This window comes from Hypanus sabinus, chromosome 11, assembly GCF_030144855.1.
Source record: "Hypanus sabinus isolate sHypSab1 chromosome 11, sHypSab1.hap1, whole genome shotgun sequence".
Taxonomy (NCBI): domain Eukaryota; kingdom Metazoa; phylum Chordata; class Chondrichthyes; order Myliobatiformes; family Dasyatidae; genus Hypanus; species Hypanus sabinus.
Genome location: NC_082716.1, coordinates 38705732 through 38729819, shown reverse-complemented (window position 1 = coordinate 38729819; position 24088 = coordinate 38705732). Strand labels below are relative to the sequence as shown.

The following is a 24088-nucleotide window of genomic DNA, read 5'->3' as shown; positions in this document are numbered from 1 at the left end:
GGCCTGCTCCAGCTACTCCGGGCTTCGTGACTATAGACTCACTTTTGTTCTGAATGCTATTTGCTTACTTTTATTAAACACAAAGTATACTGCAGATGCTGTGGTCAAATCAAGATGTAAAAAAAAGGCTGGATGAACTCAGCAGGTCGGGCAGCATCCGTTGAAAGGAGCAGTCAACGTTTCAGGCCGAGACCCTTCATCAGGACTAAAGAAGAAGGGGGCAGGGGCCCTATAAAGAAGGTGAGGGAGGGTGGAAGATGCCAAGGGAAAAACCAATCAGAGGAAAGATCAAGGGGTGGGGGAGTGGAAGCAGGGAGGGGATAGGCAGGAGAGGTGAAGAAAGAATCTAAGGGGAAAGCACTATGGGTAGTAGAAGAAGGCAGAATCATGAGAGAAGTGATAAGCAGCTAGAAGAGGAGACAGAGTGAAAGTGGGATGGGGGAAAGGAGAGGGAGGGAAGTACCGGAAGTTGGAGAATTCGATGTTCATACCAAGGGGCTGGAGATTACCCAGACGGTATATGAGGTGTTTTTCCTCCAACCGAAGTTTGGCCTCATCTTGGCAGTAGAGGAGGCCATGTATGGACATATCTGAATAGGAATGTGAAACAGAGTTGAAGTGGGTGGCAACCGGGAGATCCTGTCTGTTGTTGCAGATGGAGCAGAGGTGCTCGACGAAGCGGTCCCCCAATCTGCATCGGGTCTCGCTGATGTAGAGTAGGCCGCACCGGGAGCACCGGCTGCAATAGATGACCTCAATAGACTCACAAGTGAAGTGTTGCCTCACCTGGAAGGACTGTTTGGGGCCCTGAATGGTAGTAAGAGAGGAGGTGTAGGGACAGGTGTAGCACTTACACTTGCAAGGATAAGTACCAGGTGGGAGATCTGTGGGGAGGGACGTGTGGACCAGGCAGTCGTGGAGGGAGCGATCCCTGTGAAAAGCAGAGAGGGGTAGAGAAGGAAAGCTGTCCTTAGTGGTGGGGTCCTGTTGAAGGTGGCTGAAGTTGTGGAGGATAATATGCTGGATCCGGAGGCTGGTGGGGTGAGAGGTGAGGACAAGGGGAATATGGTCCCTGTTGTGGTGACGGGAGGATGGGGTGAGGGCTGAAGTGCGGGAAATGGAGGAGATGTGGGTGAGGGCATCATTGATGACAGCAGAAGGGAAACCACAATTCTTAAAGAAAGAGGACGTTTGGGATGTCCTGGAATAGAAAGCCTCATCCTGGGAGCAGATGTGGCGGAGACAGAGGAACTGGGAATAGGGAATAGAATTTTTGCATTTGGAAGGGTGGGAAGAGGTATAATCAAGGTAGTTATGGGAGTCAGTGGGTTTATAGAAGATGTCAGTGGACAGTCTGTCTCCAGAGATGGAGACCGAGAGATCGAGAAGGGGGAGAGAAGTGTCCGAGATGGACCAAGTCAGTTTGAGGGCTGGGTGAAAGTTAGAGGCATGAACATCAAATTCTCCAACTTCCGGTAATTCCCTCCCTCTCCCTTCCCCCATCCCACTTTCACTCTGCCTCCTCTTCTAGCTGCCTATCACCTCTCATGACTCTACCTTCTTCTACTACCCATAGTGCTTTCCCCTTAGATTCCTTCTTCACCTCTCCTGCCTATCCCCTCCCTGCTTCCGCTCCCCCACCCCTTGATCTTTTCTCTGATTGGTTTTTCCCTTGGCACATTCCACCCTCCCCCCACCTTCTTTATAGGGCCCCTGCCCCCTCCTTCTTTAGTCCTGATGAAGGGTCTCAGCCCAAAACGTTGACCGCTTCTTTCAACGGATGCTGCCCGACCTGCTGAGTTCATCCAGTCTTTTTTTTATGTCTTGCTTACTTTTATTGTTTGCAAGATTCTTACAAAGTGTAGTATATACTGTGCCTTCTGAGGTTGTTCACATTCTATAAATTCAGATTTAGATGTATTTATCACTTGTATTTGTACATCACAACATACAGCAACATGTATCAATTGCATTAACAACCAACACACACAAGGATGTAGGGAGGCAGTTCAAGTTCCCAGAAATCATCGCAGCTACTCCGTTCCATCCGGACATGACGTTAATATCAGAGTCTACAAAGCAAGTGGTCCTGCTGGAACTTACTGTCCCCTGGGAAGACCGGATTGAAGAGGCCAAAGAGCACAAGAGGGCTAATTGCACAGATCTTGTTGCAGAATGCTGGAGCATTGGCCGGAGAGCTCACTGTTAGCCAGTCGAAGTTGGGTGCCGGGGCTTTATTGGCCATTCCTTACAGCAGACTCTTAAACTCCTTGGAGTAAAAAGATTGCAGTGCAGAAGAGCCACCAGGAACATTGCTGAAAAGGCCTTGCGGTGGCTGTGGATCCGGAGGGCGGGATCCGCCAGTCAGTCCGCCACTTGGACACAAGTCAGGGGCTGATCACCCCTAGCTTGGTCGCCCGGGTGAGGATGTCTGATGATTAAAGACCTGAAACATCCTACGACCCCAGGTTCATCACTGAAGATGAGTCCAAGTAGCACCAGAAGGTGTATTCTCCAACTACTTGTTTTGTCTGCACATTGGGAGTTCGACAGTCTTTTTTTTAAATGGGTTCTTTTGCATTTCTTTGTTTTGTGTCTACCTGAAGGGAGATGAATCTCAAGATTGTATAATGTATATGTACATGATTTTATAATAAATGAACTTTGAGCTTTGCTTTAGTTGCAGAATTAATCCTTATTTACTGAGTAGCAGTTGTTGGAAGTACTGACTGTACACTCTTACATCGGGGAAGATGATCAGGGAAATTGGTGAAGCCAACATGATCTGAACCACGTTTCCAAGAGTGCTCTACAATCATCCCTGGAATAGTCAGACTGGTGGAGGTGTTGATGCATAGTGAGTGCCTATGATGATCCAACTGCCTACGGATAAAAAGCTAGGTTTGTGGCTCGTGAAGTTCCAGAATTCAAATGTGTAAAACATGTTCAAGCTATGGCATATGAGCTCAGGATAGCTTTCACCAAATCTATCCATGTTTCTTACAAAGTGTAGTATATACTGTGCCTTCTGAGGTTGTTCACATTCTATAAATACAGATTTAGATGTATTTATCACATGTATTTGTACATCACAACATACAGCGACGTGTATCAATTGCATTAACAACCAACACACACAAGGATGTGCTGGGGGCAGCCCACAAGTGTCACCACACATTCTGGGCAACATTGCACTCCCACAATCTTTAGCAGAACAGCACGGAACACAGCAAAACACAACATACCAAGCAGCAAAGCAACAACAGCAAAGCAAGCCTCGTTCTTCTCTTCCTCTATCTCCAAGACAATTATCTTCTTCAACTTCTAGTGGACTCCTGGATTCATAGACGCTTAGCCCCAGCTTCTCCAATAGTCTTATGGAGATTCATGGATTCCAGCTCCAGCCAATAAGCCTCAAGTTCTGGACTTCTCTTTGACCTTTAAGCTTTGATCTGGACCTCTGATCAAACTTTGGGCTTTGATCCAAACCTCCGATCGATCTCTTCTCTATCACATTTTCATATCTTCATATCTTCAATTCAGCTGAGAAACAAAAAGAACCAAGACAATGCCTAAATGATTTATACAACAGCCAAGGAAAGCACTACTACAATAGAAAAGTGATTTTGCTGAATTGAACACAGTGGCCAGAATGCATTTGTTTCGCCTCTTGGTTCAAATCCAGGACAAATGTCTTTTATTCCCCATAGCCCAAGAATTATAAGTAAAAACATTCAAGCAGCCTTAATCCACTTCCAAGGTCACAACCTAATTTTAACTACACCTGGGCATTTTTTCAGGAATGAAAAGACATTTATCAGAGTGCAACATGCAATACGACTGTAGAATCAAAACGCAACAAATTCTAGGAGGTCCAGCTAGGTCCCACTGAGGATTGCATAAGTTGCTAGAAGCGTTACTGTTTCTTCAACTCAGATTTGCTTTGTATCCAGTCCAGATGGAAATCTTCCTTCCGCTGCAACTCATAGAGTCCCAAGTGAAGTACATTTATCAGACTTTGAATAGCTCCCAGTGCTACATGTCATCAACATTAAGCTGTCAGTATTTGGCATAAGTTAATATACTTGGGCAAGCAAAGATAGGTCCATGGTTGGCTTATCACAGAAATTTCACACTGTGTTTTAAGTTCAAATTTAGACAGAACTTGGCAGCAGGAGACAGCAATGTAATTGTTCAGTATTTCAATGTGGTTTACCTAATCTTACAACAATCGACAGGGACATTACAGAGCACCCATCGTACAAATACTAAATAACTTCTTATGCCTCCACGGTGCAGTGCAGGCACTCAGTATGAAGAAAAGAGTGCTCCTATCATACTGAAACAAATTAAATAACTAGCTTCAGGTGCACTATGCATCAGATCATATGCAGGTTAAGCTACCTTGGAAAGCTTGCCTCGAGATAACCAGAGCTGGCTGAACCTACAGCAAGCAGATTTAAACGGGCTCATATGAATAGATTAATTATGACCAGGTAAGTATTTAAGATGCTCTTAAGCACAAGAGATTCTAAAGATGCTGGAAACTCAGAATGACATATAAAATGCTGATGGAACTTAGCTGGTCAGCTGTACTTACTATATAGTGGAGAATAAACAGTCAATCTTTCAGGCCCAGATGTTTCATCAGGTCCTGATACGTTGACTGGTTATTCCTCTCCATGACCTGCTGAGGTTCCTCCAGCATTTTGTGCGTTGTTGTAAAATATTCCTTCTTGACTGTGGGACTAGCAAAACCAGAAATGCTCCTCCTCACCCAATATGTAAGATCATGCATACTACTGCGAACTGATCCATTGTCTGCAGTTACTAGGAGCGTTCATTCTGGTTGAGTGCTTTTAGTGCTCAAGATTAATGAAAATGTTGAAGCCTTGGGTACTTAAAACTATTGTTTTGACCAGCTATTTTATTTACAGTTCCTCAGAAGTTCAAAATAAATCTTTCAAGACCATGGTTTCAGTTGGACCTAAGAGCATGAAGAAAATGAAACCACTCACCCAACAGCACTGTGGGTCAAATAGCTTTAAGATTTCCAGGTCACCTGAATAAACAATGCGATTGAAAGATATGTAAGATAGAAAAAACAACTCTCCTAGTAAAACATCTGGCATGAATACAAATGTAAAGTGATGAATAGAGCCCTAGACCAGCAAGGTAAAATCAGTCCAAAGTAGTTTTCTGAAAGGTAGACAACAAACATGTGATTCAAAGCCCTCAGATGTATGCCTCATCTTTAAGAAACCATATACAAAATAATTCTTACATTTCTTTAGGCCATGATGCAGCTGCCAAAGTGATCTGACATGAGAGGTGATCTCAGTGGGAAAAGTAAGGTTTCACAGCTCCAACAGGTCTATCCAGTTCAGCAGACAGATTTGCTATAGTTCCAGACACCATTTGTATAAACGTTGGCTGCCTTGCCACAGATTTGCTAGTATTTCAGTCTAATGCAGTCAGTAAATCTGTTACAGTTCTGTCCATAAGACCATAATGTATAGGAGCTGAATTAAGCTATTTGGCCCATCGAGCCTGCTCTACCACTTCATCATGGCTGACACTATTTTCCTCTCAGCCCTAATCCCCTACCTTCTCCACATATGCCCTCATGCCCTGACTAATCAAGAATCTATCAACCTCTGCCTTAAATATACTCCATCACTTGTCCTCCACAGCCGCTGGTGGCAACAAATTCCTCAGATTTACTGCTCTCTGGCTAAAGAAATTCATCTCATTCTAAGTGTCCTCATCTCATTCTAAATGGACATCCCTCTGTTCTGAGACAGTGTCCCCTGGTCTTAGGCTTCCTCACCACTAGAAATGTCCACTCCACATTCACTCTGTCAAGGCTTTTCAACAGCCGAAATGTTCCAATTAGATCCCAGCTTATTCTTCTGAATTCCAATGAGTACACTGGAAATGTCACTCCATTCTTTAGGAAGGAAGGAAGGAAGGAAGGCAAAAGAAAGGAAATTATAGGCCAGTTAGTCTAACCTCGGTGGTTGAGAAAGTGTTGGAGTCTATCACCAAGGGTAAGATGTCGAGGTACTTGGAGATTAATGATAAAATAAGTAAAAGTCGGCATGGTTTCTGCAAAGGGAAATCTTGCCTGACAGATCTGTTACAGTTCTTTGAGGAAGTAATGAACAGGGTTGACAAAGGAGAGGCAGTGGATATCATTTACTTGGATTTTCAGAAGGCGTTTGATATGGTGCCACACATGAGGCGGCTTAACAAGATAAAATCCTTTGGCATTACAGGAAAGATACTGGTGTGGACAGCAGAATGACTAAACAGGCAGGAGGCAATGAGTGGGAATAAAAGGGGCCTTTTCTGGTTGGCTGCAGGTGACTATTGGTGTTCCTCGCGGTCAGTATTGGGACCACTGCTTTTCACATTGTTTGTCAATGATTTAGATAATGGAATTGATGGCATTGTGGCAAAGTTTGTGGATGATACAAAGATAGGTGGAGGGGTAGGTAGTGCTGAGGAAGCAATGCAATTGCAGCAGGACTTAAACAAATTGGAAGAATGAGCAAAAAAAGTGGCAGATGGAATACGGTGTTGGGAAATGTATGATAATGCATTTTGGTAAAAGGAACAATAATGCAGATTATTATCTAAATGGGGAGAAAGTTCAAACATCAGAGGTGTAGAGGGACTTAAGACTGATTTATACTTGTGCATATGGGCTACACCATAGCCCTGATTTTCACTTCTGCATCGCCCTACACTGTAGCGAGCATGCATTGGAGTGCAGCAAGACGTAGTTAACGGTGGGGTTTCTATGCCACTGTATTAAGCTTCTTTGTGAGGGACATGGATGAGGTAATGCATTTCAAACATTTTTGCATGTCAGCAGGTAGACTTGATGATTTGGTTCATCTGTTTCGCATTGGTGTATAGGCATGGCGGAGAAGAAGCAACCGGAAATGCGTAGGAGGAAATGCGATGCAACCAAGCGGACCAATCGCAGTTGTTGCGGTCTGCGTCGCCACGACTCATGAGTTACTTTTTTGGGGAGGTGCACGTCACCCTACGGTGTAGAGTGCGGTACCTACAGCGTAGATGCGACACACAAGTATAAATCAGCCTTAAGGAGTCCTCGTGCAAGTTTCCCAGAAGGTTAATTTACAGGTTGGTCCTGTGGTAAAGAAGGCAAATGCAATTTTAGCATTTATTTCAAGGGGAGTAGAATATAAGAGCAAGGAGATCATGCTGAGCCTTTCTAAGGCATGAATCAGGCTGCACTTGGAGTATTGTCAACAGTTTGGGACTTCATATCTTAGAAAGGTTGTGCTGACATTGGAAGAGAGTCTAGAGGAGGTTCATGAGGATGATTCTGGGAATGAAGGCATTAACATTTGAGGAGTGTTTGGCCGCTTTGAGCCTATACTCAGTGAAACTTAGAAGAAAGCGGAGGGATATCATTGGAATCTACTGAATGTTGAAAGGACTAGAAAAGCTGGATGTGGAAAAGATGTTTCCTGTAGTAGGGGGTATCCAGAACGAGAGGGCACAGCCTCAAAACTGATGGGCAACCTTTTAGAGCCGAGGTAAGGAGAATTTTTTTTAGCCAGTGTAGTAAATCTGCGGAATGCTCTGCCACAGACTGCAGTGGAGACCAGGTCTGTGGGTATATTGATTGTTTCCTGACCAGTCAGGGCATCAAAGGATATGGCGAGAAGGTAGGTGTATGGGGTTTGAGTGGGATCCAGAATCAGCCATGATGGAATGGCTGAGCAGACTCGATGGGCCATCCAGGGTGTCTCTATCGCTTCCACAGAATCTTGTCTCTATTCTCCCAACTATGGAATTTCCTATCGCTACTGAAGCCCTCTTTGACTAGTTCTGTCAAAAGTTCAGTCACTTGGAATGTCATCTAAGCCATTCGGCTTTATTTTCAGTTTTTATATGTTTTTGATGTTGAAATACTATTAAAAGAGTTGAAACAAATTATTTCTAAAAATCATAAAAGAATTAGGAATATTAAAGTAAATACACAAAAATGTTATGTTTCCAAGTGACATGGAGAAAAGCCATTTGGCTCATTCAATCTATGGTGGTTCAGAGTGCAAACACATTCCCAGTAAATTTATTAGTACATTCTCTTCATCTCCCCTCAGATTCCACCACTCATCTACACAATAGTAAAATGTAAGTCAATTTTACTACAGAGCAACTTAGGGCCTTGTAAATTGGCTGTAAATGTACAGGGCAATTTACAAGGCCAATTAACCTACCACCACACATGTTTTTTGGGATATAACCATATAATCATATAACAATTACAGCACGGAAACAGGCCATCTCAGCCCTTCTAGTCCGTGCCGAACGCTTACTCTCACCTAGTCCCACTGGCCCACACTCAGCCCATAACCCTCCATTCCTTTCCTGTCCATACACCTATCCACTTTTACTTTAAATGACAATATCGAACCTGCCTCTACCACTTCTACTGGAAGCTCGTTCCACACAGCTACCACACTCCGAGTAAAGAAATTCTCCCTCGTGTTACCCTTAAACTTTTGCCCACAACTCTCAACTCATGTTCTCTTGTTTGAATCTCCCCTACTCTCAATGGAAAAAGCCTATCCACGTCAATGCAATCTATCCCCCTCATAATTTTAAATATCTTTATCAAGTCCCCCCTCAACCTTCTACACTCCAAAGAATGAAGACCTAAAGATATTGGAGGAAACTGGAGCAACCGGAGAAAAATCCACCCCATCTCAAAAACAATGTACAGATTCCACTGTAGATATGCCACTGAGTTACCCACAGATTCTGAATCCCTAGGTCAGGAGGCCCCTGTTCAAAATTGCTGCTGACTACTATTGCTGGCATTATAATGGAAAACCACATACCCAGCAAGACAAAGTTCCATCATTGTTCTTCACAACAATGTTGCAGTGTGTTCAATTCTCTGGCACCTGTAATTCAGCAAGTCCAAAACCTGCAAGAGAAGTCCACCGAAACTTGTTATCTACCTTCAGAAATGTGAGTACAGCCAACTCAATACAGCCCTCTATCTGTTGAACTGTAATATACCTGTGGAAACCAAATTGTGTCTTTATAATAAAATAGTGGGGAAAATGCAAACTTCTTTCCATTTTTCAAAAGTAGATTGGAATTTTCTTCAATGTCAGGAGAAATTGATGTATTTTGTGTCAATTCATGACCCACAAATTAAATTGTGGACTTGCCTAACACAAGCATGGAGTAGCAATGAGGGGGAAATGGACAATGCACCCTCAGCCAGGAAATTTGATCCATTAGTGCACATTTTTAGGACAAAAAAATGACTTAACAAAGGGTAGATCACACTAGTGATAATATCTAGAAAAAGTTGCTCCCATCAGGAAACTGGCAATAGTATTTGAATTTACCTGGTGTTTTCCCAAAGTAAGTCACGTTGTAGGGAGTACTCCACAGTTTTTCTTCATTTATAAGCATAAATTTCAGCTTTTGGTTGCAACTTGTGACTAATTTTGAAAAGTCACGAACACTAGGAGGACATTGTGCTGTGTTAGTATTCTTTTATTATTGTTACGTGTGCCAAGATACAGTGAAAAGTTTTCATTTTCATGCCATCCAGACAGAAAAACAGAATGCAGAATATCATGTTGCAGTGATAGAGAAAGTGCAGTGCAGGTAGACAAATAAAGTGAAAATCAAGTAAGGAATTTCCACATCTATGGTTTACCATAGCAGGAGAAAATCTGCAGATGCTGGAAATCAAAGTAATGCACACAAAAATGTGGAGGAACTCAGCAGGCCAGGTAGCATCTATGGAAAAGAGTAAACAGTCAACATTTCGGGCTGAGACCCAAGTTCCTCTAGGAACATATCCTGTGTGTTACTGACAGCATCTTTCAGCCTCAGTGTTTGATTTTCAGGGTGATTGAAATCTAATCACTGGTTGCTATTTCTTTATACTACACACATCAGAGCTAGCTGCTGAAACCTCTACATCATTACTCATCCAGTATCTTGCAGTAGTGTGGTGCCAGGGCAAGTAGTCACATGAAGGGTGCCTTCAAAGAAGACTCTCCTCATTTCCCTTCTCTAATAATCCCTCTCACCTCCATGGCAGCCTTTTATACAGCTGTTATGTGGTTTTCATGAAAGAGTTCCTTTAATCTCTGATGCATTCTCCAATAATAACCAAAAAAATGAGAGAAAGCCCCAAAGCATAATAAAGCAACATTTTCAAGGATGAGGTGTTCCAGCTGGAGGCTCGTTACAATGCCACAAATAGGAAAACCAAAGCCAAAGATCCTTAGATAAAGAACCTATTAAAACTAAAAATGAGTGTACATGATGCATATCAAGTAACTCCTTTAAATGAAAACCAGAATAAGTATAGTAAGTTGAGAGAGGAAATGAGGAAAACAATGCAGGCAAAGACAGAATATCGAACAGAATCGTGGCTACATAAAGGGGAACACGAGTTCTTCTACCAACATGTTAACATAAGCATCTGGGAAGAGGCAGAATGGGACATTTTAGAGAAAATAAAGGGGGTGTATGCTTACAAGTGCAAGTCAGATCTTGAATGCTTAATTGCTATTTTTATTGGTGTTTATTAAGGAAGATTATTCTGATAAAATATTTAAATTCATATAAATGGTAGAGGTAATGGTTTGGAGTGAAAATAAGTATGCAGAATATTCTGGAGAATTCTATGGTTAGAATGGGTATTCCATGGGTATCCTATGTTCCTAAAAGGATCTGGTGGAAGACCTTACCAAAATCTTCCATTCTTTCCAAGATGAGGAGAAATACAATGGGACTCAAAAATGTTCAAGATAGATTGTAAGATCATTCTTGGTAATCATGGGCCTTCTACTCTAGCATTGGTAATAGATAAATTATAGAAGTATTAGTTAAGGAAATTATTGGAGAGGCTTGAGTTAATTAGTAAGAGTTAGTAAAGATTTGTAAGAAGTAAATTATGTTTAATTAACCTATTTGAAATACTTTAGCCCTTGTGATTTGATAGTTATGGGAGTTAGCACAGGTGACACAATTTATAGAGGTACTTTTCCAGTTAGCATAGGCTGTGATTCGGTGAAGAGCTTCCAGGTGGTGGTGCTTCATATGCTGGAAAACTGCAGAGCATTTTTGTTGATGATTCATACCACTGCTACTATATACCATGGGTGAAGACAATGGGTGTTTAGGATAGTTGATGGGGTGGCAGTCCAGGATCTGCTTTGACCCCCATGGTATATAAATCTTTGTGTTGTTGAAGCTGCAATTACCTGAGTGTAAAAACTACTCCATCTCATTGCTGACTAGTGTCCTGCCAATGGTGGAATGGCTTTATTGAGTCAGAAATGAGTCACTCACCACAGGATACCAGTCCTTTGATCTACTCTTGTAGAAACTGGTGTTATGTGGGTAGCCTAATTACATTTCTGGTCAACAATAACCCGATGTGGGAGGAAATCTGCAAAAGGAATGTCATTTAATGTCAAGGACAGGATGTTTAGACTTGAGATGAAGGCAACCATTATCTCATGTTTGTATGCAGTGACTGTTATCTGCCATTTTTCAGCTTATTGAGGTCTTGTTGAATGTGGGTTTTGGCTGTTCTGTACCTGAGCAGTACTAGCACCCTCTGCAACATGGTGATCAAGCTAGTTTAACTTTAGCCAACAGATGTTGAGTTTTGAAAAAAGATGATCGTGTCATATCCATTCAAGCAGGGCATCGCAGATTCTAACCACCATCTGCTTTTTCAGGTTCCCTCCAAGTCTTTTTTCCCTTGCCCTAAACCTGTGCCCTCTGGTTGACCAGAAATGTAACTAGGCTAGCTGTTTTATAAATGAGCAGTACTGGCTCACCTTTTATATCTGAGCAGTGCCTGGGCTTCTCTTTGTTGAAGCTTATGACTTACGCTTACGACTGTTTGGCTAAGCACAGATCCAATGTCATATTCAAGTTTGCTGACAACACCACTGTCATAGGCCAAATATAAGATGATGATGAATCAGCATATGAGGGAGATTGGAAAATCTGGCTGAGTGGTGCCATAGCAACAACCTCTTACTCAATGTCAACAAGACCAAAGAGCCTATTATTGTCTTCTGGAGAAGGAAACCAGAGGTCCATGAGCCAGTTCTCATCGGGGGATCAGAAGTGGAGAGGGTCAGCAACTTTAAATTCCTCAGTGTTATTATTTGGTCCCAGCACAGAAGTGCAATTATGAAGAAAGTATGGCGGTGTCTGTACTTCCTTGAGAGTGTGCAGAGGTTCAGTATGACATCTGAAACTTTGAAAAAACTACTATAGATGTTTAGTGGAGAGTATATTAACTGGTTGCATCACAGCTTGGTATGGAAACACCAATACCTTTTATTGGAAAATCATACAAATACCAGTGGATATGATCCAGTCTATCACAGATAAAGTTCACCCCTCCATTGAGCACACCTCCATGAAACACTGTCACAGGAAAGCAGCACCCATCATCAGGGACCCCACCACACAGATAGTGCTCTCTTTCACTGCTGCCATCAGGAAGAAGGTACAGGAGCCTCAGGACTCACAGCACCAGGTACAGGAAGTTATTACCCTTCAACCATCATCCTCTTGAACCAAAAGAGATAACTTCACTCAAATTGACTTGCCCCATCATTGAACTGTTCCCACAATCAATGGACTCACTTTTAAGAACTCTTCACAATCTCAAACTCGTTATTTATTGTTTATTTATTTATTATTATTAAATATTATTTGTTTTTTCTATTTACACAATTTGTTGTCTTCTGCACTCTGGTTGAATGCCCAAGTTGGACTGTCTTTCATTGATTCTATTTTAGTTATTTTTCTGTAGATTTTTTGAGTATGCCCACAAGAAAATGAATCTCAGAGTTATATGTGGTGACATATGTACTTTGATAATAAATTTACTTTGAACATTGAAATCCCAGTGCAAGGGACTTCTACATTACAAACCTTCTCCCTTCTCCACACAGAGTCATTGATTCTTCCAGTTCACTTTGTCCATGGTGACCATCAATCAGTAGGCAGCTATCCTCATCCCACACATGCATTTGGTCACAGCCTTCCATGCCTTGGCAATTTAAATGTTCATCTATATACTTCCTAAAAGTTGTGAAAGTACCTGCTTCCATCATCAACCACAATCTGATTCCAACCACAATCTGCCTCCTCAGAACCCCTCTGCCTCGTTCCCTTACCCTAAACCTATGCCCTCTGTTTTTTGACACTATCGTCCTCTTCCTTTTACTCCACCTCTGTTGGCAAAAGGTAAGTTGGCTTGATCATCATATTGTAGACTAGAGGATGCAGCAAGCAACCGTGGAAGCTTACCAGGGTGTAGTATAATGTAGACAATTGTATCAGCACAGTAATAATCTTCTCAACGATATTCTAAGAGCTGACATGATTTCCCCTTGTTTTCAGCTTTCCCTTCAATGAAGAACTTGGATAATGAATACTACACTTCCCCAGACAGTCACCCACTGGTCTAGTGAGGGCATAGCAAACAGATTCATGAGAAGGTCAGCCTAGGTGCAGTGTGTTGGTCATTGAGACTTTCTGCAAATGCTCACAGAAAGATTTTACACCAAGGGTATGAAACCCCCCTTTGGTCGCAGTACTCATTTCCATATTTAAGTGATAACTTCAAAGTCAATGTCACCTTGTACTTAGAGGCAATCCTGGCAAACCTAAGTATAATAGTATAACACATTTTATGATACTCTTATCACTTAGTTCAGCAGAGGATTCACACTTAAACTAAAACAAATAATTACTGCTGCAAATTACTAGAAGAATATTATAAATATGTTTCATGTTCTTGTACGCAACTAGAGCCATCAATGACTTAGAAGTTATAGTGAATACTTACTTGATCAGTCCCACAGGCTAAACATTAAAATCATTATGAGGCCTAGCTTGAAAGAGATACCATTATCAAAAAAAAACAAATGGAAAAGACTTCCTTTATACCAAGCTTCTTTGTCAAATGAGGAACTAAACTTGATCATCTGAAGTATCTTCAGTTTCATTGTATTGGACTATTGTTCAAATTTTCAAATAATCTTTTTACTAAAGGTTGGATTTTCCTTGACCATCACTGTCATAGTCTCATCTTCCACCTTGTCATGCTCAAAATTTCCCACAACCCTCTCCAATTCTGGTCGAGCCACAATCCATTTGAGTTAGTGCTACTAAAGTGCTGACCATCACTATGAAACATTTTTATTTTTCTTATAACTTTATTTATTATTGGAAGTGTCAAACTTGAAACAGTCAGTTTTCATATGTTATTGGAATGAGCAAGGCACTGAGAGATATAGAATTAATACAGTTAAGTGGAATTAGTACAAATGGTTGGCATACACACAGTAGGTCAAAAAGCCTGTTCCTTTGCTGTGTGCAATTCTATGACTCCATTTTATTTATATCTCTGTGACTGTATGGCTAAGCACAGCTCCAACACCATATTTAAGTTTAATGGTGACAACACTGTTATTGGCCAAATCAAAGGTGATGACAAATCAGCATATAGAAGGAGACTGAGAATCTAGCTCCGTGGTGCCACAACAACAAACTCTCACTCAATGTCAGCAAGACCAAGGAGGAGGAAACCAGAGGTCCATGAGCCAGTCCTTACTGAGTGATCAGAAGTGGAGAGGGTCGGCAACTTTAAATTCCTTGATGTTATCATTTCAGAGGACCTGTCCTGCACCCAGCACGTATGTGCAATCGTGGGGAGGGCACAGCAGCACCTCTACTTCCTAAGACGTTTATGAAGATTCAGGATATCTAAAATTTTGACAAACTTCTATAGATGTGTGGCAGAGAGTATATTGACTGGTTGCATCACAGCCTGGTATGGAAACACCAATGCTTTTGAATGGAAAATCCTCCAAAAAATAGTGGATGTAGCCCAATCCACCACAGGTAAAGCCCTTCCCACTACTGCAGGAAAGCAACATTCATCATCCGGGACCCTTCCTCACTACCCAGTTTGCGCTCTCCTCGCACTGCTGCCATCAGGAAGAAGGTAATGAAGCCTCAGGATTCACATCACGAGGTTCAGGAACAGATTATTAAGGGATTGGACACGCTGGAGGCAAGAAGCATGTTCCCGCTGATGGGTGAGTCCAGAACTAGAGGCCACAGTTTAAGAATAAGGGGTAGGCCATTTAGAACAGAGATGCAGAAAAACTTTTTCACCCAGAGAGAGGTGGATATGTGGAATGCTCTGCCCCAGAAGGCAGTGGAGGCCGACTCTGGGTGCATTCAAGAGAGAGTTAGATAGAGCTCTTATAGATAGCGGGGTCAAGGAATATGGGGAGCAGGCAGGAATGAGGTACTGATTGTGTATGATCAGCTATGATCACAGTGAATGGCAGTGCTGGCTAGAAGGGCCAAATGGCCTACTCCTGCCCCTACTGTCTATTGTCTATTATAACAGTTATTACCCCTCAAACATCAGGCTCTAAACCACTGGGATAACTTCACTCAATGTCTCTTGCTCCATCACTGAACTGTTCCCATAACCTATGTACTCACTTTCATGGCCTCTTCATCTCACGTACTTGACAGTTATTATTTATTTATTATTAGTTCTTTTTTTTCTTTTGTATTTCCACAGTTTGTTGTCTTTTGTGCACTGGATGCTTGTCCACCTTGTTGTGTTATGAATGTGCCACCGCTCTGAGTGCTGGGTAGCCCCCTCCTTTGTGAGAATCGCAAGATCACTATTAAGGCAGTTCAGGAGACCCAGGAAATGAGAGAAAGACATGCAGAATCCACAAAGAGTTGAAATGTGTACTGGCCTCCGAAAAGCGGAGCCATTGATACCGGCTATTGTCTCTTGGAGACGGAATTGTGTTTTGAATTCTGTACGATGCATCGAAGCCCCAGGCAATGAACCAAGGGGGAGGTTGGTGGAGGGATTGCATCATCCCAACCTGATTGACATCTGACACCCTGTGAGTCAGGATGAAAAGAGGGTCTGTGGGAACAGCCCCTCAGACGCACCAGAAGAAACGCTAGCGATCCCGTAATAACGAAAGCCGGTGGGAAGGCCACGTGTGTCCATTTCCATTTGCCCCGGAATCAGTGTGCCTTGACCACGGAAGAACGGTTTTTAGCTAACAACAGGGAAATCAACTCCCAACGACTCTCAAAGGATTGACATCATAAAAGGAATGGGCAAGTTTTAACCCGTCTTTCTCTCCAACCAGAAAGCTGCAGCTTGAATGAACTGAAGTGACTTTTATATTTCCATTGGACAATACACTATCCCCTAGACAACGATAGAGCTATTCCTTATTGATTATTATTATACCCGCGCTTTTAGATTTAGTATTGACGACGTATATTATCTGTATGTTTGCATTGATATTACTTTTGTGTATTTTTATCAATAAATACTGTTAAAAATAGTACCATCAGACTTCAACGGACCTCTCTACCTTTGCTGGTAAGTGACCCAGTTATGGGGTACGTAACAGTTGATTGCAGCCTTTCATTAGTCGTATTATGGTTCTTGAAATTACTCAGTATGTCCACAAGAAAACTAATTTCAGGATTAAAAGGTTACGTACAGAATATAATTTTGATAATAAATTTACCTTGTACTTTGTAAAAAAGCTGAAAATCTACATAAAGATTTCACTTCTCTATTATGACTGTCTGTAAGTAACTGGAATATAAAAACTGATACCACATAAACAAAATCAGGTAGTATCTCACAAACAAGACTCATTGTTGATATTCTCACTCTTATGTAACATCAACAAGCGAATCAGTGAGAAATGGTATTAACCTTGAGAACTCCTTGTGGCTAGACCAAGCATCTTGGAAATTCCAACACAGTGGGAGTGCAGAATGTCATCATCGGGACCCCCACTTCTATCAGCAAGGCATTGAGAAATATTTTCTCAAAGTTTATTGAAACCATTCCATGAATGCTCTTGAAACATTCAGCTGCACTTCACTGGGAATGCTGAAGTAAGAGCGTACTGGAGCTCTCATTCTGCTTTCAGAACTCCGAGCCGCAAGGATCCAGTAGGACAAAATGGCTTGATTTGTCTCTGAGTCGTGCTGAGATAAGCTGCAACAGATTATTTGCATGTTGCTAGATGTTCTCTCACATTGTTCAGTTTTGTTATTTCTTTATGTTAATCACATGGACAACGCTTTCATTTGAATTGCTATAGTGCTGGAAATGTCTTCCAAATGCAATATCAAACCAAGGCTCCATTTTCCATTTTCCAACAATGGGTAAAGTCTTATAATAACTCATAGGTACTATTCAAAGAGGTTGAGTTCTTCCAGAACCCTGGCAATCACTTCTTCCATTGCCAACATAATAGAAACAGATTTTCATTCATTATAATAAATACAGTGGTTAGATTGGCGTGCTTTTATCAGCTGCCTGGACCTTTCATCTGCAGACATAAGTTTAAGTACCACTGCAGCAAATGAAAAATATGAATTCAAGTAACTAAATAAATCTAGAATTTAACAGCTGGTTTCAATAATAGTTACCACAAGGTTTTGGGTTATTGTAAAAGCATAGATATCTCACCAACATGCTTTTGGTAAGGATATATGCTATCCTTACCTGGCATAGTCTACAGTGACAGTGATGTGTCTCAAAATATTTCTATTCAAAGACCAGATGATCCATTGGACAGTCAACTAAGCAGACAAAGACAATGAATTGTTGTTGCCGATTACAAAATTAGACAGTGGCCTGTAGCAGTGGAGACTACATGGTTAAGATTTCAAACTGCTACAAACTACTACTTCCCTTTTCTTTTTAGTCCCAATGAAGGACCTTGGCATGAAACATTGGCTGATTATTCATTTCCAAAGATGCTGCCTGAAGTGCTGAGTTCCTCCAGCATTCTGTGTGTGTTATTCTGTGGATTTCCAGCATCTGATGACTTTCTGGTGTTCATATTTTGCACTTTTACTTGCTTCAAGGAGATTGTAAGTGTAGTGGGTTAAAGGTGTTACAGTTACACCTTTGTCTTGGTCAACGTAACTACACTTTTGCCATTATTATGTGTAGTCCTGGTCATCCTATTACAGAAAGAACGTGCAAGTTCTGGAATGGATGCGAAAGTCTTCTCAAAACTCTCACTAATCTCACCTTGAAGGACATTAGTGAACTAGATCTTACAGTTTGTGAAGAAAAGTGGCAACATTGCATTGAAACATTCTCCCTCATTCTTCATTATCTCAACTTGAAATTATCCAAAGCCCTGCTCCCCACATTGTAACACATTCCACCCCTTTTTCTGTCCCTGCTGACCAACTCAGTTAAACAATAACTCAATTTTAAAATTCCCAAATTTGTCTCCTCCATAATTTTACCCCTCCCTGTGTCTGAAATACCCTCCAAGCCAATAAACCTCTGCAGTCCATTGTCACTGATTTTGCTGGATTTAGCCTCTCCAACATTGATGGTAGTTTTCAGAGTGGAAGGATAAGTATGAGAATTCTAGGGCACATGGAGGAATTGAATTTGCCAAGTGTTAGGAGGAAGAATCAAACATCTGAAACAGGCCACTTACTGGTTGCAAGTCGTTAATGACTATTTTCCAGTGAGAGCCAAGGAGAAGGAAGCCAATTACAAAGATGCTCCTTTGAGGCAAACATGTCTTGTCAGTGTGGAGTGAAATGGAGGTGGATCAAACTTTTCTGGAGGAGATAGTACAGCATGAAGTTGCACCATAGCTTGGTAAATCCATACATACAACAAATGGACATCCATGGTCAGCATATGGGAATTATCCTAAAAAAAACAGTGGTCACAGGCACTCTCTAATGGTCAGGGGTTAGTAAGGACACTGAATATCTGGTGTAGTCAGGACTGCAGACTAGAGCTGCCCACAATTATGGTGTAAATGTGCAAGAAGCCAGTTTGTTTTCTGCGTGCATTTGTTTCCTTTAGGAACAGACCATTTCTTCTGCCTGGTTGAGAGCCACTCAAAAATTCTAATCTCTACATGTTATCCGGCATTATTGGGAAGGCTGTATGACCAGTCCAGACAGTGTGGGAAACAATATAGTAGCAAGGCATTCAGATGGCTAATGTTGCTTCTGATTATGTACAGGACCATTTGCACTTCACCGCAGGGTATTCCCCAGCCAAAATGCCAATGGGACATTGCTCATAAGCCTGGTTATAATTGGGTCAGTCTCTCCAGGCCAAGGGGGATTGTTGAGGTGAAGTTAAGGGCAGATTAAGCAGTCAGGAATTATCTTGTGAAATATAAGGGGGCAAGATTTTGGATGGGATCATGCCCAAGAGAATACTGAGCGAGAACAGGATACAGAAGGCAAATGTGGAATTTGAGTACTGGAGTGGTTCCTCTAATGCAGCCATTGCAAGATTATACATTGATCAGGGCATGAAAGGCCTAAACCAAGTGGATGTAGGAGGAACAGAATCATCAGAGTTAAGGTCACCTGGAGTGGATATATTATGGATAACAAATGCACTTTTGCAGCAGCAAACATTTCAGAGGTTATGAGGTCAACAGATGGGAAGAATTTATAATTTAGAACTGCATATTAAACATATTTATAAATATATATGTACAAATATCTGATGGATTACATCATTTATTTCCTTTCTAAAGAAGTAAACTGTGTAGATGTACATAACATGTTTTATTTGTACTAAACGCTGTATTTTAGCTGATAATTTATTGCCTTTAATGAAAGGATGTTCTGTTAATGGCTCTACCCATGTTATCTGCCTTATCAAACAGTAACACCAAAGAGCTTGCAGCCACGGTGTAGCTTGTGGTGATAGGTGAGGACAGGAGGAACTCTATCCATGTTAAGGTGGCAGGGAAATAGGGTGAGTGCGGACTACCGTGAAATGAAGGAGAAGCAGATGAGGGCAACGTCAATGGTGGAGAAAAGGAAACCCATTTTTTTGAAGAAGGAGCACATCTCTGATGTCCTAGGAAGCAAAGCCTCACCCAGGAAGCAGATGCAGCAGAGACAGGGAGTTAAAAAAAGGGAATGCTGCAGCTGACACTAAGTGATTCACTTTGGAAAGTCAAATTTGATGGCAGAATAATGGCATTGTGGAGGAGCAGAGGGAACTTGGGGATCCATATCCATAGATCCCTCAAAATTGATAGGCCTGTTAATGTGTTGGCTTTCATTAGTCAGGGGATTGTTGTGAGTCACAAGGTAATATTGCAGTTCTTATAAAACCCGGCTTACATCACACTTGGAATATTTATTGTATTCATTCCTGGTTGCCTCATTATAGGAAAGAAGTGGAAACTTTAGAGGGGGTGCAGAGGAGATTTGCCTAGATTGGAGGGCATGTCTTTTGATGATGTGTTGACTGAGCTAGGACCTTTCTTTTTTGGGGCAAAGGAGGGTAAGAGGTGATCTGATACGGGTGTATAACAAAATAAGAGGCATGGATCAAGTGGACAGCCAGAGACATATTTCAGGGCAGAAATGTGAGGGGGCATCATTTTAAAGTGAATTGAGGAAGGTATAGGGGTGAGCCCAGAGGTATTTTTGTACACAGAGAGTGATGGGTGTGTGGAACACGCTGTCAGGGGCAATGGTAGAGTCAGATACATTAGGGACATTTAAAAGACTTTTAGATAGGCACATGGATGGTAGAAAAGCGGAGGATTATGGAGGAGGAAAGGGTTAGATTGATCTTCGAATAGGTTAAAAGATTGACATAACATTGGGGGAGGGACAAAGGACCTGTAATGTGCTATGTTTTATGTTCTATCTTCTTTCTTGTTTCAGTATATAACAATGACAGTATTTCACAGCATTTCAAATAAATTTCAAATGAGATAATTGATCAGATAATCTACTCTTTGAATAGCGTCAGGGGATCTGTCCACATGCACCTTCCCATCAGCTTTGGTTTAATAGCAAAAGATTTGCCTCCCCATCAGAAGGTCATAGGTTCAAGCTCTAGTCCAGCATAGGTAGAAACAAATTAACCACTTTTATTTGCAATCTGAAACCTTACATGCAGTAATCAGGTTATGATTTACTGCTATTAAGATGAAGCAGGTGTTGTTAATTGTGTTCGAAATGCATTCCCTCTTTTGTTTTTTAATGGAAACATTACTTTTTTAAGTGTTAATGCTTCAGAAAATGTCAGTTTAATGTATGAAACTATTGTTCAATAATATCGTCAATTGTGATTCCAGCACTAAAACTTCTCAAAATGTTCTCTCAAACACCATAAACTGCTGTAATGCAATGTTGCCTTGGCGTCTGGATATTGTTTAATGTCTTTCATCAAACTTCGATAAAAGGTTACTGTGTTGAAGAAAACCTGAGGGTATGGTACTAAAAGGCAAAAGTATATGTCAGCATAGGTCTCTGCTAATTAACAAGAAATTTTGGCAAGCTTAAAAATATACGTACTTTCATTTAAGTTACCTGTTTTCTTTTCTGAAAAAGAAAGACATTGGTTGTAGCTAGGGGTCATAATTATAGAAGTAAAGAGATATGAGGCAGCATATGTTTCCATTAATGTATATGCCTGTGGCCTCTGTGAGGATTGTGCATTTCTTTTGCAACAAAGCTAATGCAATTTTTAATTGAAAACACTGTTGAACTCTCTTTAAATCTGAATGCTTTATTATGCTGCCTTTTTAAAATTTACAACAGTGTGGCTGAAATTCACTGACAGAAACTTTTTATTAGGAGTTTCACAGGGACTGCCAAAAATAAATGTAGAAACTCTCCCACTCAGAACAATGGAAAACAGGCCCACTACTCTGAATTTCTGAAGCTTGAGAAGGGGGCAGGGTGATGGTGGTGGTGGTGATTGAAAAGCAGCGTTTGGAAACAAAGGCACACTATAACCACAATTGTTCTTATGAAAGTTTTGTGGTATAAACTGCTTCTCTTTAAAGATTTCTTTTTCAAAAGATCAAAGCCAAAAATATGTTTCTACTTATTTTTTTGATTAGGTTTGTGCTCATTTCATCAACAACTGTAAAGAACCAAGAAAAATGGACGTGCATTTTGATGAACTAAGGGGGGTAGAATTAGCACATCCAGGGCCCCGAACAGGACAAGGCCATTGGATATATTCCTGCCTTCTCTTAAAAATTCCTTTCTCTATGAAACCCCTTACCTCCATGATTACTTAGTAAATTCTAAGAACTTATAAATAATTCTCCTCCATTCTGAGCACAAAGCAAACCCCTATTTGTAAATTAAATGATATACAAGCTATAGGAAAACAAAACTGTGATTCACAAAGATTAGAAAGTTTCAGTTGTGAGGAAAAGATTAGAACAGCTAGTGTTGTCTCCTTCAGAACAAAAAGAAACAAAGAGAGATATAACTGAATTGTTTAAAGAGGCCTATTTCTCTTAGCAGGATGATCAGGGCAATCAAAAAAACAGACAGCAAAGTCCTGGAAGGGTATAGGTTTAGGAAATAATTTTCACTAAGAGTGATTGGAAATTCACTGCATGAAAGGCAGAAGCACTCATTGTATCTAAGCAGCACTATGCCGTTAAAGAGGTGACTCCCTACTGGAAGATTTGATAAGGCTCTGTAAATCCACCTCAACAGACACAATGGAACTGTTGTAAATTATCTAGTAAATTATCTATGGAAGGTCTAAAAGAGATATTTCATTAAAGAACTCAACTTAATGCAGAGAAACACTGTCTATAGTAAATAGCACTTTAGCTAATATAGTTAATAGCAAAGCACTCTCAAGACTGCTTGATACATTGGAGCAACCCATCAAAACTATATCAAAATCTAACATCCTTTATTAAAGATGCACATTATTTTAAAACATTACAGTGTCATTTAGTTAAGAAGAGTTTGGTGGTAGCCACGCTGCATTAAGTTGACTTGCCTACCCTTAGTCTAGGGGCAGTCCAAAATGTTCTGCCTACGATGTTGAATATATCTCTGATTTAGTCCTTCCAACATGTAAAAGTAGACATTTACTTAATCAATAACTGTGACAGCATCAGGAAAAAATATATTGAAATGAACCAACCAATAAAGCAAAAAAATGTTCTTTTGTCCATTGAGGGGAAATGAAAAAAGGAGAAATTGAAATTTATTTAACCAATCACCTTCTGCAAGTTGACATGAATTACACTTCCTACATAATATGTTTGGTTTCTCATTACTTAAAAGAAACAAATAAAATTTATAAAGGTATAAATGCACTTTAACTCTGAGATCTCAAATTAATTGCTACACATAATCATACATATTTTATTGTACATCAACTTTAATATCAGCCTCAACTGGAATTTGTCATATTACTCTGAGTAAATATGAATTAGGATAATTAATAAATAAAACATAAGGAACACACCCCATTATTCAAATAAATTGATTCATATTCTTATTAAATCAAATTAAATCAGTATTAGTTTACAACTGATGTCTTAGTTTAAGACATATTGAAAGTAAGTTAACTTTATAAGTCAGGGATTCTATAATTTTAGTCCAAACCCTTATTGTTTGAAGGTTATTTTGAAACAGTACAAGAGTAAGAATAGCTAGTCACCATGTTATGAAATATCTGATGTGTACTGATGAATAATGGGTGTATTTATTCTCACCACTATTAATTGTGTGGATTTTCTCCAAAGCAGATTTATTGCAGTTGTCCTCTATTTGTTAGGCATTTGAGTCAGAAAGGGCAGAGGAATTAACACCAAGATCCCTGTGAAGACTAGCCTTCTAACTGATAAGGGCCTTCCACATCCTCAAACCCAGTTTAAGACAATAGAAGCCATCAACCTTGGAAAAAGTGGGATCTCATCCTAGGATTTCATAGAAAGAGGAGCGGTACAGATGAACATGGAAAGGATTGGTTAGATAATTGGGAAGTAGAAAGATTGAAAGTGCTTATATGAGATAGTGGGAAGAAGGAGAGTCTAATGTAAAAGCACATGATATTCACAGAGTAATACAGCATAGAATCAGGCCCTTTGGTCCAGCTGGTCCATTCTGACTGTGGCATCCTCCCTGCTAGACCCAGTTATCCACATTTAGCCCATAGCCCTCAAAG

At 40.7% G+C, this 24088-nt stretch overlaps 1 long non-coding RNA gene across 5 annotated transcripts in view; it reads right to left on the bottom strand.

Moving 5' to 3' along the window:
* The window catches only part of LOC132401868 (uncharacterized), a 77748-nt gene that overhangs the window by 20578 nt on the left and 33082 nt on the right, over positions 1-24088 (bottom strand). For 2 of the 5 annotated variants that reach the window (XR_009514731.1, XR_009514733.1), the window contains exons 4-6: positions 8886-8974; positions 5019-5062; positions 3246-3543 (exon numbers count right to left, since the gene is read on the bottom strand). This is a non-coding gene — a long non-coding RNA (uncharacterized LOC132401868). Of the gene's footprint in view, positions 1-3245; positions 3544-5018; positions 5063-8885; positions 16800-24088 lie in introns of those variants that run through there. The other 3 variants (XR_009514734.1, XR_009514732.1, XR_009514730.1) reach the window with 3 other exon arrangements.